Source organism: Marmota monax, unplaced genomic scaffold (assembly GCF_021218885.2).
Source record: "Marmota monax isolate L192 unplaced genomic scaffold, Marmota_monax_Labrador192_F-V1.1 WCK01_AAM20220418_F8-fsc00086, whole genome shotgun sequence".
Taxonomy (NCBI): domain Eukaryota; kingdom Metazoa; phylum Chordata; class Mammalia; order Rodentia; family Sciuridae; genus Marmota; species Marmota monax.
In genome coordinates this window covers 34,645-47,732 of record NW_026693086.1, presented here as the reverse complement: position 1 = coordinate 47,732, position 13,088 = coordinate 34,645, and the positions used below count along the sequence as shown (strand labels likewise).

At 39.4% G+C, this 13,088-nt stretch overlaps 1 pseudogene; it reads right to left on the bottom strand.

Annotated features, from left to right (window-relative positions):
- Positions 1-2,149: 2,149 nt before the first annotated feature.
- Positions 2,150-6,647, bottom strand: LOC124099338 (melanoma inhibitory activity protein 2-like; annotated as a pseudogene).
- Between the last annotated feature and the right edge of the window lie 6,441 nt (positions 6,648-13,088).

The following is a 13,088-nucleotide window of genomic DNA, read 5'->3' as shown; positions in this document are numbered from 1 at the left end:
CCACAGGGAGAACAGCAGCCGATTTGGATTCCAGAAAGATTAACTAAAGCGATTTCTACAGACCAAAAAGAAGATGATTTGGCTCAAATCCATAACAACTGATATCCAAAACTCCAGTTTGGCTATTCTTACATCTGCAACAGAACCAGGATGCTTTTTTCAATATCTATTTTATTATTGCCCTTTGCCATATCATGAAGTTCTATTTTGTTTTTTGAGCTCATACAGACCTAGGTTAATGTTTTGCTGATCAGTTCTATTTTTTGACTATAGAGTTTTTAAACATTGCAATGGAGATTTCACCTGTAAAAAGTTATAAGGCCTTTACTATAATGTTATGTGTTGTATGTATTATATTATGTGTGCACACTTGTGTTTTGTGTTATATGTTTGAATGTACGTATGTCCATATATCATATATGATGAGCGCTCATGATAAAATGGATCCAAATATTTTTTTTCACATGATTTATATGGTTTAATTTAAATTGGGTAAACAACTGTTGAGGATTGTTTTAATATGTAAACAAAAAAGAAGGTTAACAGATCTGTTTGTTTACTTTCACCTTTCCTTTTCATTATATTTAATAATTCTCTTAAAGATAATGTAAATTGTTAAGAAAATTGTTTTCTTTTAGTGCCTTCTGTAGAGTTACATAATTTTTTCTTTAGCCATTATTGCCAGAATTCCTATCTTCATCCCAGTGCCAGTGAAGACAATGTAAATTGTTAAGAAAATTGTTTTCTTTTAGTGCCTTCTGGAATGTTACATAATTTTTTCTTTAGCCATTATTGCCAGAATTCCTATCTTCATCCCAGTGCTGGTGAAGTCAAAGATAAAACCAATCTACAGCTTCTACAATAGCCATCACTGAACTGCTTGCAGAACTTGCCTGGACACATTGTGAGCTCACCTGTATGCATTGTGAACTATCTGTTGGTGCAGCGACTTGTGGTAGTGTTGGGCTATTTTTGCTGATGATGTCACCGGTGGTACAATTTTTCAAAGGAGCCCTCAATTGGCTTAATGTCATGGCATTTTGCATCCTCCTCTACTAGTGATGGTCTAAAATTTGGGGGCCAACAGAGGTGAGGCAAAGAACCTCACCCCCCCACAGGTGCAAAGGCCTATCCACAAGTATGGCTGTATGCTGGACCGGTAGTCAGTGACGGGTATGATCCAATTGCAGTGGTACCAACCTAAGACAGGAGGCTGACGCCTAGAGGTCAGTTCATCCGATGACGGGTAAGGACCATATGTTGAATTGGACTGCCTAACAGGCACGGTCCCTAAGCCACATGCTTGTTGTTTAAACAGAGAGGGGGAGATGTTGAGAGCCACAGCCAAAGGGGCCCCAGCAAACTTCCAGCTGCCAGCAAACTTCCAGCTGCCGGCTGATGATTGGCTCACAGCGGCCCCAGCAACATCTAGCTGATTGGCTCCTCGGCCCCAGCAACATCTAGCTGATTGGCTCCTCTGCGGTGATGCTCATTGGGCTGTTTCCCTGCCCTTTCAGACCACGGAGCTGCTCATTGGGGGACTTTTTTGGCTCCGCCCACGTGACCCAGCCAATCGGCCTCAAGAGCAGGAGGATTGTGGGAGGTGGAGAGAAGCTTGTGTGGGAGAGAGAGGCTTGTGGAAAGCCAGTGGTGGCAGTTGAGGCTCTGAGGGTTTTTCCTGAGAGGCTGAATGCCGCAGTCTGGCTGGGCACAATCAGGAGCCACTTGTCAAAAGAAACTAACTTTATTTTTAGAACCACACACGCCAAACAAAACAGCCTCTCAGGAAAATTTTTCTCTCCTATTTTCTTTGGAGTTTCATTACTGAGCTGGGATTGTGGCTCAGTGGCAGAACTCCTACCTAGCATGTGTGAGGCACTGGGTTTGATTCTCTGTACTACATATAAATAAGTGAATAAAGTAAAGGTCTATCAACAACTAAAAAAAGTTTATAAATAAAACAATTATATATATATATATATATATATATATATATATATATATATATATATTAGTTTCATTCCCTTGTACTATATTTCTCCACATCAGTCATATAAAAAAGACTATTTCTTTAATTATAACAGCTCAAATATCAAGAAGAGGATTCTTGTTAGTCATGGAAATTTTGATTTTTATAATAACAGCCCAATTATTTAGGTAAAGTACATATAAGTATGTACTGTATATATTTTTGTGATGCTCCATGAGTGTTTCCTGGAGGAGGTGGAGGAAGAAAAGGTCCTCTTCTCATAAACCGACTCCTTGGATCCACAGAAAACAATGGACCTCTGATTGGAGGGTAAGATGAGAAAGAAAAGCCAGAGCCAGTTGCTTGGTTTTCAGCAGGGAGAGATGAATCATATACATTGGAATCACCTAGATCAACTTTGGTATCATTTCTACTAGATTCCATTTCTGAATATGTAGGCCCATCCATTTTATCCAAAGGCAGCATAGTGGAACTTCTGAGTTCTGCTGATCCAGACGGTCTACCATATTTAGAATAACGTCCATCTTGCCTTTGTAGAGGAAGATGTGGATCAGAATATGGTTGGCCTGGTGAAGGGATCATTATCCTATGGGCCTGTTCCCATGGATGTTCCAGGGGCTGTATGTCAGAAGGTGCTCTCTGAGGATAAGTTGACTTATCACAGTTTGATTCTCTTCTTTCATTGCGAGTTGGATGGTCCAGAGGATTCTCTGGGCCCCTTGAGCCTCTTTCTCCTCCTACTGGCACCAAAGTTGAGGGTATGAGTGTAGCCTTCTTTTCCAAATGAGAAGGTCTTATTTCACATGAAGGTTGACCCAATGGTAAGGGACCATTTGGAGAATTCTTTTTGCCAAAGGCTGTATTTCAAGCATCAAGCACAGAAGGATCTTTTTCTACAAGTTTAAATTATAACTCTATTTCAGTTAATTTTTGTATATTGTGAGCATTTTTTCCTTAAATTATTGAGGTATCTTTCAGCACTCCTAGCTGCCAACTCATTACCATGAGCTTTTTTCTCATAGTAAATAATGTGCCCCTGATAAGAACAAATGGTTCTCTCCAATTCTTCTTCAAGATCTTTTGATCGCTTTCTATTGGTCTCCAGCAGTTTAGTTGTATGGCTGATCTTTTCTTCCTCTTTGAAAAGTTTCTCTTATTGCTCTACCTGGTAATTTTTCTCTCCTATTTTCTTTGGAGTTTCATTACATTGTCTTGATATAATTCCATCATGACTTTAAGTTTCTGCTAAAGATTGTGATTCTCACTTTCAAACTGTGTATTTTCTGTTTGCAAAGATGCTTGTTCTGTCTTAAGATTTTTAATATGTTCTATTAGGTCTTCCTTTGTTTCAATTACTTCAGATAATAAAGTAAAAATTTGATTTCTTTCTCTTTCTAGGTTTTAAAAGAGGCCTTTAACTTCACATCATAAACCAGTGTCTTCCAAGACCCTTTTGGCTGATCTTCTAAGTGAGCACTAATTTCTGATTAACTCTTCAATTCCAATTCCAAGTAACCATCATCTGTTAGGACTTTTTCAAGCATGGGAGCCAAATCTTTTATCTGCAGTAAGTGTTCAGTCAGAGAATTAATGTGATTTTATTTGTCTCCTAGAATTTGTTCTGCATGTATTTTAGAGTGTTCAAATATAATTTTCTGTTCAGTAAGGCCATTCACTTTTTCTTTCCATACTTCAACTTCTTGTAAAAGCTGTTTATGACTTTCCTGAAGTCATTCAAAGTCTCTTTTATTGCTACTGTAATTCTTTCTTTATTCATTTGAAATATTCTCAAGGTTGTTTTAGCTTCAGGTATTTGTGATTTAAGGGATTTTGATTCATCTTCTAGGCACTTAATCATCTTTGATATATCCACCATCAATTTATCCTGTTGAGAATATTTAGTTTTCTCTTCTTTTAGCTCATTTTCTAGAAAGAGTATTTCATACTCAAGTTTAGATATGGACCTAGATTTCATATATTGCCTCCAAGTTTTCTGTTTTTACTGACTCCTTCACCAAAATGACATCCTTTAAAGGTGACTCTAAGCCTTCATACGCTTTTTGAACAAAGCTAACATTTTCAAGTAATTGACATTTTTCTTGAATTAATCCAAAAAGTTTTAGAGCAAGTTTTTTTTTTTTATCTTCTCATGTAATGCCTGCTTCTCACAGACTGATAACTTCTCCACAAAAACAAGAGAACAACAAAAAATCCAATAGCTGTACATATTACCAACTCCCATGGACAGCCATAAGGACTAGGGTGTGTTTCCATGTCTTCAGTCAAGGTAGACCACAACCCTACTTACTTCTTCCAGGACCACCCCCAAGTATGGCTGAGAGATAGCTGTTGCCTCTCCATCGTGCTAAGGCTACTTTGGCTATTCCCTCCACAACCATACAATCCCCAGCCACACCAAAATAGGCTGTGAACACTCAGGCTTTTGGTCAGGAGAAAACCTGCACCAGGCAATGGAGCAGACCATTTTGTACCAGTGAGTGGCGGGGAGGGGCTCTGGGCATGCACATGGGCATCCCTGGTCATGGGATCTCAGGGGCCTAGCACACTTACACTGCCTGTCAGGGAAGTCTTGATGCCTCCACTATGCTATAAATTCTGAACCTGTGAAGGTTCAAGACAGTCCAAATCAAGCAAGAGAGAAGTCCTCTCCAGGTCACCCACCCATTGATTTGGTTTAGGCCAGGCTAAGGCAGAACTTATTATGTGCCATTCTATATAGTCATAATATCACCCAGTTTGATGTAACTAAAATTCTATAGCTCTGTAAATTTTTTAAAGAGTTAGTACACCATATATTTATATTTATACCACTTGCCCTTTTGTTTTAATTACTCATTCCTTTCCCTCCCCTCCTGTCCCCTCTCTTTATCCTTCCTTCCTTTCTTCTTTTTCGCTTTCCTTTTCTTTCAGTATTGGGGGTTAAACTTCAGGGCCATGTACATGCTGGACAAGCTCTCTACCACTGAGCTACATCTTCAGCCTTGTTGACAATTTCTACAGAAGTCATCTGAATTATTCCGTAGAAAAACTCTTGTGTTAGACATTTGAAAAATAATTTGAGAAGAGTTGCAAACATGGGAATAAATCAGTTTTGATAAGTTGTTTTAAAATAGTATATGATATGTAATGTTTCTAAAAATAAATTGAGTTGATTTTCATGTCAGTTTTTGTAGACAACTATTTATTTAAGAGTCTTTTAAATCTTTTTTCAGATGTTCTTTTCACTTCTCACAGGATATAAACACTTCTAAGAAAGCTGGTCATTATAAATATATATCAAAGAGAAGGATAAGATAAGTAAGATCCTGCCTCAAACAAAACAAAATAAAATGTTGTGTGGGATTCTCACACAGACAGGAGACACCAGGGTATTCAACAGGAAGCAGTGTTTACTTGTGTGCATCTAGCCTCAGTGGATTCTTATCTGAAGGCTGAACATTTAGTGTAGAAAGTGATCTCTTATATATTCTAGTTAGTTTCCTTTTACATACTAGTCTTTGTCTTCATATGAGGTAATAGACATTCCTGATTGGACATTCTATTTCTATACTACAAAGTAGCAAGAATGTTCAAGATTGATTTCTGGGGGGCTCACAATGATACAGATGGCATCATGTTCTTTTTCTTTTCTTCTGAGATATCTCTACCATAAAATGTAGCTCAGTGGTAAAGCATCCCTGGTGTCTATTCCCAGTACCAAACCAAAGCAAACCAAATAAATGCATATGCACTTAATTTAGGGCAGAGAGTTTAACATTATAATGAGTTATAGTGAGCAAAGTTTACTCTAGGTCACTTAGAAGAGCAGCTGTGTATCTTTGACTGGTTTAAGGCCTTTTCTAAAGAGCAGATTCTGAAACAAAGAAACAACTTCAAGTGAAGTTAGCCATGAGCAACTCTCTGCCTGCAATCACAAGTGTTCCTAAGTTCCTGCCTGTCAGCTGAACAGTTTGTAGGCCATTTCCTAGTTGGGAGAAAAGTCTGAAGGGGGAGAAAACTTGAATTCTTGGGTGATTCCCTTCTTATTTGGCTATTCTAATCAACTTTCTGTCAGTACCTCCAGTATCTAACATGCAGAGAGGTTGAATAGCCTCCAAATCTGGATCTTTGAGAACTGATCCTGGCCCTCACCTCACTCCACATTCCTTGGTTGTTTTCTGAAGCACCTCAATACCCGGGTTTTGGAGGATTTCACTTCCTTCCACCTCTATGGCCTCCAGTTCACTGAAATTCTATACAATTTCAGCACATTGTAGTACCTGAAATTGGGAAGGAGTTTCTCCAGGCAGGAGATTCAACCTTTCTAGCAGGCTATCTTGACCTTGAACCTACATAAGGCAGTCCCTTTAGGGCTACCCAGTAGACCACATTTGGGCTATTACTTTTGGGGTTGAGTGTTAGCAATTGTTGCCAGAAAGGCATTTCTCCCTTGTTCCCAGGATCTCCCTCGCTGAGGTAGTACTTACTATTTGATGGAGGATGAAGGCTATCTAGGTGACCGCCACTCACTTTTCTCACCTCCTTTGCCAACTGGTATCAGAATCAGCTTTCTCTCACACAGCCCATTGCCCAAGGCCCCGATGACCCAGGAGGCTTTAGAGGCTAGTTCTGTAGGAGGGGTGAAGCCATTCTGCATTCTGCAAAGAGACACCTCTGTTCTTAGAGGCTGTAGTGATAGGAATCACCTGCATGTTTTCTTCTAGACCATCTTAACAGTGGGGTTGTGAGGGATGCAGTCAGGAGTTCCTTTAAATCAGCTGTCAATTATGGCTAGAGATAGACCCAGGAGCCTGTAGTCTTGGGCTAGAGAGAAGAAAGCATATTGGTTCCTTCTATACAATTTCAGCACAACTTTTTATTTCTCTGGTTGTACCCGATGTAACAACGCACTATATGTGCATTCATATATGTACCTAGGTTAATGATGTCCATCTTATTCCACCATCTTTACTCTCCACATGCTCCCTTTCATCCCTCCCTCCCCTTTTCCCCATCATAGTTCCTCCATCCCCCCCACCCATTATAGATCAGCATTCAGTTATCAGAGAGAACACTCAGCCTTTGGTTTTTGTTGTTGTTTGGAATTGGCTTACTTCAGTTAGCATAATATTCTCCAGCTCCATCCATTCACCTACAAATGCCATAATTTTATTCTCTTTTAAAGCTGAGTAATATTCCATTGTGTATACATACCACAGTTTCATTATCATTTCATCTATTGAAGGGCATCTACGATGCTTCCACAGCTTAGTCATTGTAAATTGAGCTGCTATAAACATTGGCAGCATTACTAAGCCATAATCCCAGCCCACCTTAACCATTTTTAAGTGCAAATAGAATTCAGAAGTGCTCAGTACATTCACTATCACCATCATCTATTGCTAGACTTCATCTTCATAACAGAAACTCTGCACCCATGAAATATTGCCACCCCATTGCCCATCATCCAGTCCCCTGCTTTCTGTTTCTGTGGGTTTGATGTCTCCATATACATCATCTAAGCAGAATTACATAGTAAGTGTCCTTTTGTGATTGTGTGACTACACTTAACATAATATAGGATGAATTATATTCCATTGTGTGGATGGACAACATGTTTATCCATTCCTCCATCAATGGATGCTTACATTGCTTCCACTCTTCAGTTTTGGGGAACTCTTACTTGGCATTTCTGGAAGCTTGAGCAGTAGAGGAGGTGGAAAATCTACAGGAAATGAGCTGTGGTTGGGATCTCATGGGTCCATTAATTCCACCTTAATGTAATCTGTAGGCAAGAGGAGACATGAGCTGATCCAGGTGAGGGAACCTGCAATTAGCACAGATGCTACAGGTAAGGCCAGAACAACCTCTTGACTCTAAAGAAAGAGAGGAAATTATGAAACTCAAAGACAGACTTGACAAGAGGGCCTACACCTAAGGAAAGATGAAGTTGCGCCACACAAAGAACACTAAGAAGAAATGAATGTGAGTGAAGGATGAGCAAAGCTCAGGTACACCCTTCTTCCCAACATCACAGGTTGCACTTGCCATCCTTTGTTGATCAGTTGGTAAGAAGAAGGCTTAGTGTCTACTAGGTTTGAGCACTCCAATTCCAAGATCACCGTTACCTGCTCCATTTAACAGAAGGATACCATTTTACAGACTTTCCTTTTAAGGACTTACAAGTTCCCTGAGTACAAGAGCTAAGTCTAATATTTGCATGTTCCAAGGTGCCTCATGCATAGTCAGCACTGGGCCTTTCTGAAGTGTCAGACTGAGGGCAGGGGTCAGGCCCAAGAAGCAAAATTTAGGAATCCATCAGTTGAAAGAAGATGCAAGTCACTGGGAATATTGGTCATCCATTATTCAGAGGTGGCAATAGCTCCTACCAAGCCCCCAGGGGCATTTCCATATATCTTTTCAATATAAAGGCCAAACAAAGAAGGCACATTGCCAACAAGTTGGTGCATCCCCACAAGCAAAAGTTTATGACCTTGATTATGAAGTTGCACCCCCTTTCTCCACAGAAAAGCCTTAACTGATCTTCTCCAGAATCTTTACCATGGCTGATTTTAGGACTTCCAGCAAAAGAGTTCAATGTAGATAAACTCTCTATTTTTGTGTCACCTGTTTACTTGGCCCCTGGCCAAGAAGATACCAGCACTTCAAGTGCTGGACACCCGCTTACTAGTTTTTCACAAACATATCCAATATAGTAGTTTGTAGAAATGTGCAAACAAAGCCTCTGGCCTTGAGCTGGGCTTCACAGAGATGTCTACATTTTTAGAATAAGAGAAATTACTAATTGGGCTCTATAGTAACAGCTGGCAGGGGGAGGAAAGAAAGGGGAGAAGAAGAATCTCTCCACTTTTCAGGTGTTGTCCTTGAAGGGTTAACTTGCCCAAAACACTGAGAGAAAAAGCTGCTTTTATCTGAAGTTCTGTAGACTGCGAACTTCTAAGCCTCTCCCCTTACATGCTGGGTATAAAACTTTGAAACTAACTGAACTCAGGGTTCAGGGAATTGATTGATTACAGAAAAGCTGTGCCCTCTGAACCTGGCTACAGCCAAATAAAACTGCTTCCTGGTATCTTCAGGGCCTTGCTTCATCTGTTCCTACAACAATCCAGGCAGTCCTCTCTGTTTTGCTCTTGCAAATGAAATTCTTGTAGATAACTATAATAAGTCATATGCTGGATTATCTCTCACTGACCTTAGAGTTATAGTTAATTCTACCTATAACCAGAGACTGCCCCATGCAAAAAACCCTTGCTACCAACGTACCCAACAATGCTTTTTGGAACGTTCCCCTCTGATAATGATAACATCCCATAGAATCAATGTGTTACTGCCATACCTTCTCTGGGGAAGAACAACATCTATGTGCCTGGGCAGGTGCAGCCCCCTGGAATGAAACTAATATGCCCAAAAACCATATGGGCTACTTCAGTAACTGCTATGCAGAACAAGCCATTACCTACAGGTATGCAGGAAATCAGTATGGCATGATGGATATCACACCAATATTGCTAGCTGCTAGACCCATCAAATGGACAGCAGCCAGCTGGATAAATGGGTCTATATTGAGTCCATACCCTGACCATGGATTTTGACAATTGTCTTGGTAAGGTTATGCATAGTCATAAAATAATTAGCATCCCAAGCACCCTTAATATACTATATATTATATATACATGGATTTGTCTTTGTGCCAAATTATGTTTGTACCCACTATGCACAAGCTTGTGTTACACCACTCTTTTCCAGGCTAATAATCAATGATACTGATGGCATAAATATCACTAAGACAGAGATCCCTTATGCAGTAAATATATCCTGCTGGCTAACAAATTGTCTAACCCATGCTATGAAAGCTAAATGTCTATTTATTCTCAGAGTGTCCCCAGCAGTCTGGCTTCCAGTGAACCTGTCTGGAGAGTGGAGGAGTCCATGGGACATGGAGATGAAGAATCTTCTAAATGAGATACTACACTGGACAAGGTAGGCAATTAGACATATCATCACTAGGATTATTGCCCTGGTTGCCACCATTGCTGCCACAACCACTGCTGCTGCTTCACAAACTCAGAGCATCTAGACTGCTCAGACTATAAACAATTTGTCTACTACCATGGCAGAAGCCTATGCCATTCAAAATGACTAAATATATTGTCTCAAGCCACTATCTTAGTCATTCAGCAAGAACTAGACATCTACCAGGAAAAACTAGATATTCTGTTTATGTTGCAAAGGCTCACTTGTGACTCTAAATTTTAGAGTATTTGTGTCACCCAATATGCTGTATCTGAAAATGTAACCTTACACTTCTCCAATTTTTCGTAGTATATTAACGGTGCTTGGGATGCTAACTATTTTATGACTATGCATAACCTTACCAAGACAATTGTCAAAATCAATGGACAAAGGTGTCTATCCTGAAAACCTTTTTTTGCTTCCATGAATTGACTGAACATTGGAAAAACCGGATAGCCGAATTAACTAATCCTTATAATGCTATTACCTTGGCGCTACTGTTCATAATAGTGATAATATTTTCTCTTGTTGTGAGATGATTATGTAACCATGTGAAGACAACACAACGAAAAACAGCAATGCTGGCTGAAATCTTTGCAGCAGAGTAAGAGTGGGAAGATGTGGGAAAAAGTGCATGGATTACTGCATACATGGCATGTGTTAACAGCGTCTGAGTGGCAGGCCACTCCCCTTGTGCTAGGCATGTGAGCGACAGGCCACTCCCCTCGTGCTAGGCTTGGCTTGTGAGAGGCACAGCCCCAGGCCATACGTTGCAGTTCGCGTGCTTGCTCCATGGCCCACTTATTGATTGGTTGCTGCAAGGAAAGTTAGCAGACATTGCATTGGTGGCTGTCTGTAATCTGCTTAGCTACTGCCTGAGTATAAATACATGGTAACTGTGCAATAAAATGAGACCTGTTTTCTGTTTGGTCTCTGGAGATCTTGATTAGTGACTCTGAAGCCACACTCTCCTCTACCCTGTTCTGTGGACCTCCTTGTTGGATGAGGCCACACATAACAAAGAGAGTTAAACATTATTTTCAAAATCACATACTAGTACATGGCTAGGATAAAACTTGCTTCTTGGTCTGTCATCAAAATAGAAAGAGCTACTTCTACTTGAAGCTATCTTGCTAAACTCTTGGTAGTCTCCCTAAAGATTAGGCAGTCTTTGAAAACAGACCTATACAGAGAGTCTGACATAGTAAAAACAAAAATAAAAAATAACAAAAAATTCAAAAAAAAATTTCTGAGGGACCTGCCATTGTCCAGCATCGACTGTGGAAGCTTGAGGGCATGGAGAAACCACTTCAAAGATGGTTTCAGAGAACAACATCTGCTTTATTGTACAGCAAAAAATAGCTTTTATAGTGGATATGTGCCAATTTACATATAACAGTCATGATAGACCAGAGATGATACATAACATATCATCTTATGTGAATCCAGACACCAAGAGTCTAGAAATTGACATGTAGGCTGAACTTGCACCTACAGAGGAAATACTCCTTGTCAAAGAGGCAACGAAATTGGACTTGCCAATATTGTGACAGCATTTTGTCCCCAAACATAGCATTCTATGTTAGGATTTCCCTGCTGAACAATGAGCAAGACCCCCAGGTAGGTCCAAGATCAGGGCCTGAAACAGTTCCCAACTCTAAGTCTTGAACAACCTGAGTTGTTAAGACAATTTTTTGTTCAGCTTCAGGCATACAGTTAATAAGACTTTTGATAGCAAACAAGGTTAACAAGAGAAGTATACCTAATATGTCATATGTTAACAGACTGTAGGGATTAACCATGAAACTAAGCTTTGTCATTGGTCAAGCAATTGTGTAGCCCACCCTTAAAAGAAAGTGGAAACCATAGGCATCTTAATTTGAATAGAATTAGTTTTTACAATTTGGGCAGTCAGATTGAAGAGATTTTGTTGGAATTGATTGTCTCAAGTTCCATGAATATAATTTGACACAATAGTATAATTTTATAGAGAATCATTTCAGGAAAATTGAGTCCAATAAATGTGCATAAAATACACATCACAAAGCAGTCTTTAAGTTTGATGTAGAGCTTTGATTTTTTTTATTTATATATGACAGCAGAAAGCATTATAATTCTTACTACACATATATAGCACAATTTTTCATATCTCTGGTTGTATACAAAGTATATTCACACCAATTTTTGTTTTCATACATGTGCTTTGGATATTAATGATCATCACATTCCACCATCATTTATAGTCCCATGGCCCCTCCATTATCCTCCAAAACCTCTGCCCTATCTAGAGTCCAACTATTCCTCTAATGCTCCCTCTCCCTACCCCACTATGAATCAGCCTCCTTATATCAAAGAAAACCTTCGGCATTTGGTTATTTTGGATTGACTAACTTCACTTAGCATTATCTTCTTTCACTCCATCCATTTACCTGCAAATGCTGATTTTATTCTCCTTTATTGCTGAGTAAAATTTCATTGTGTATATATGCCATTTTTTAATCCATTCATCTATTGAAGGGCATCTAAGTTGGTTCCACAATTTAGCTATTGTGAATTGTGCTGCTATAAACATTGATGCGGCTGTGTCCCTGTAGTATGCTGTCCTTTGGGTATATATCCAGGAGAATATAGCTGGGTCAAATGGTAGATCCCTTCCCAATTTTTCAAGAAATCTCCATACTGCTTTCTATACTAACTTCCAGATTCGATACACCAATTTTAAGTCCCACTAGCAGTAAATAAGTTTACCTTTTCCCCCACATTCATGCCAACACTTAGTGTTGTTTGTCTTTATAATAGCTGCCATTCTTACTGGGGTGAGATGAAATATTAGAGTGATTTTGATTTGCATTTCTCTAATTGCTAGTGATGATGAACATTTTTTTATGTATTGATTGATTGATTGTACATAATCTTCTGAGAAGTGTCTATCTAGGTCCTTCACCCATTTATTGATTGTGTTATTTGATTTTTTTGGTGTTTAGCTTTTTGAGTTCTTTATTTACCCTAGAGGAGAGTGCTATATCTGATATGAGAGGGGTAAAGACTTGCTCCCAAGATGTGG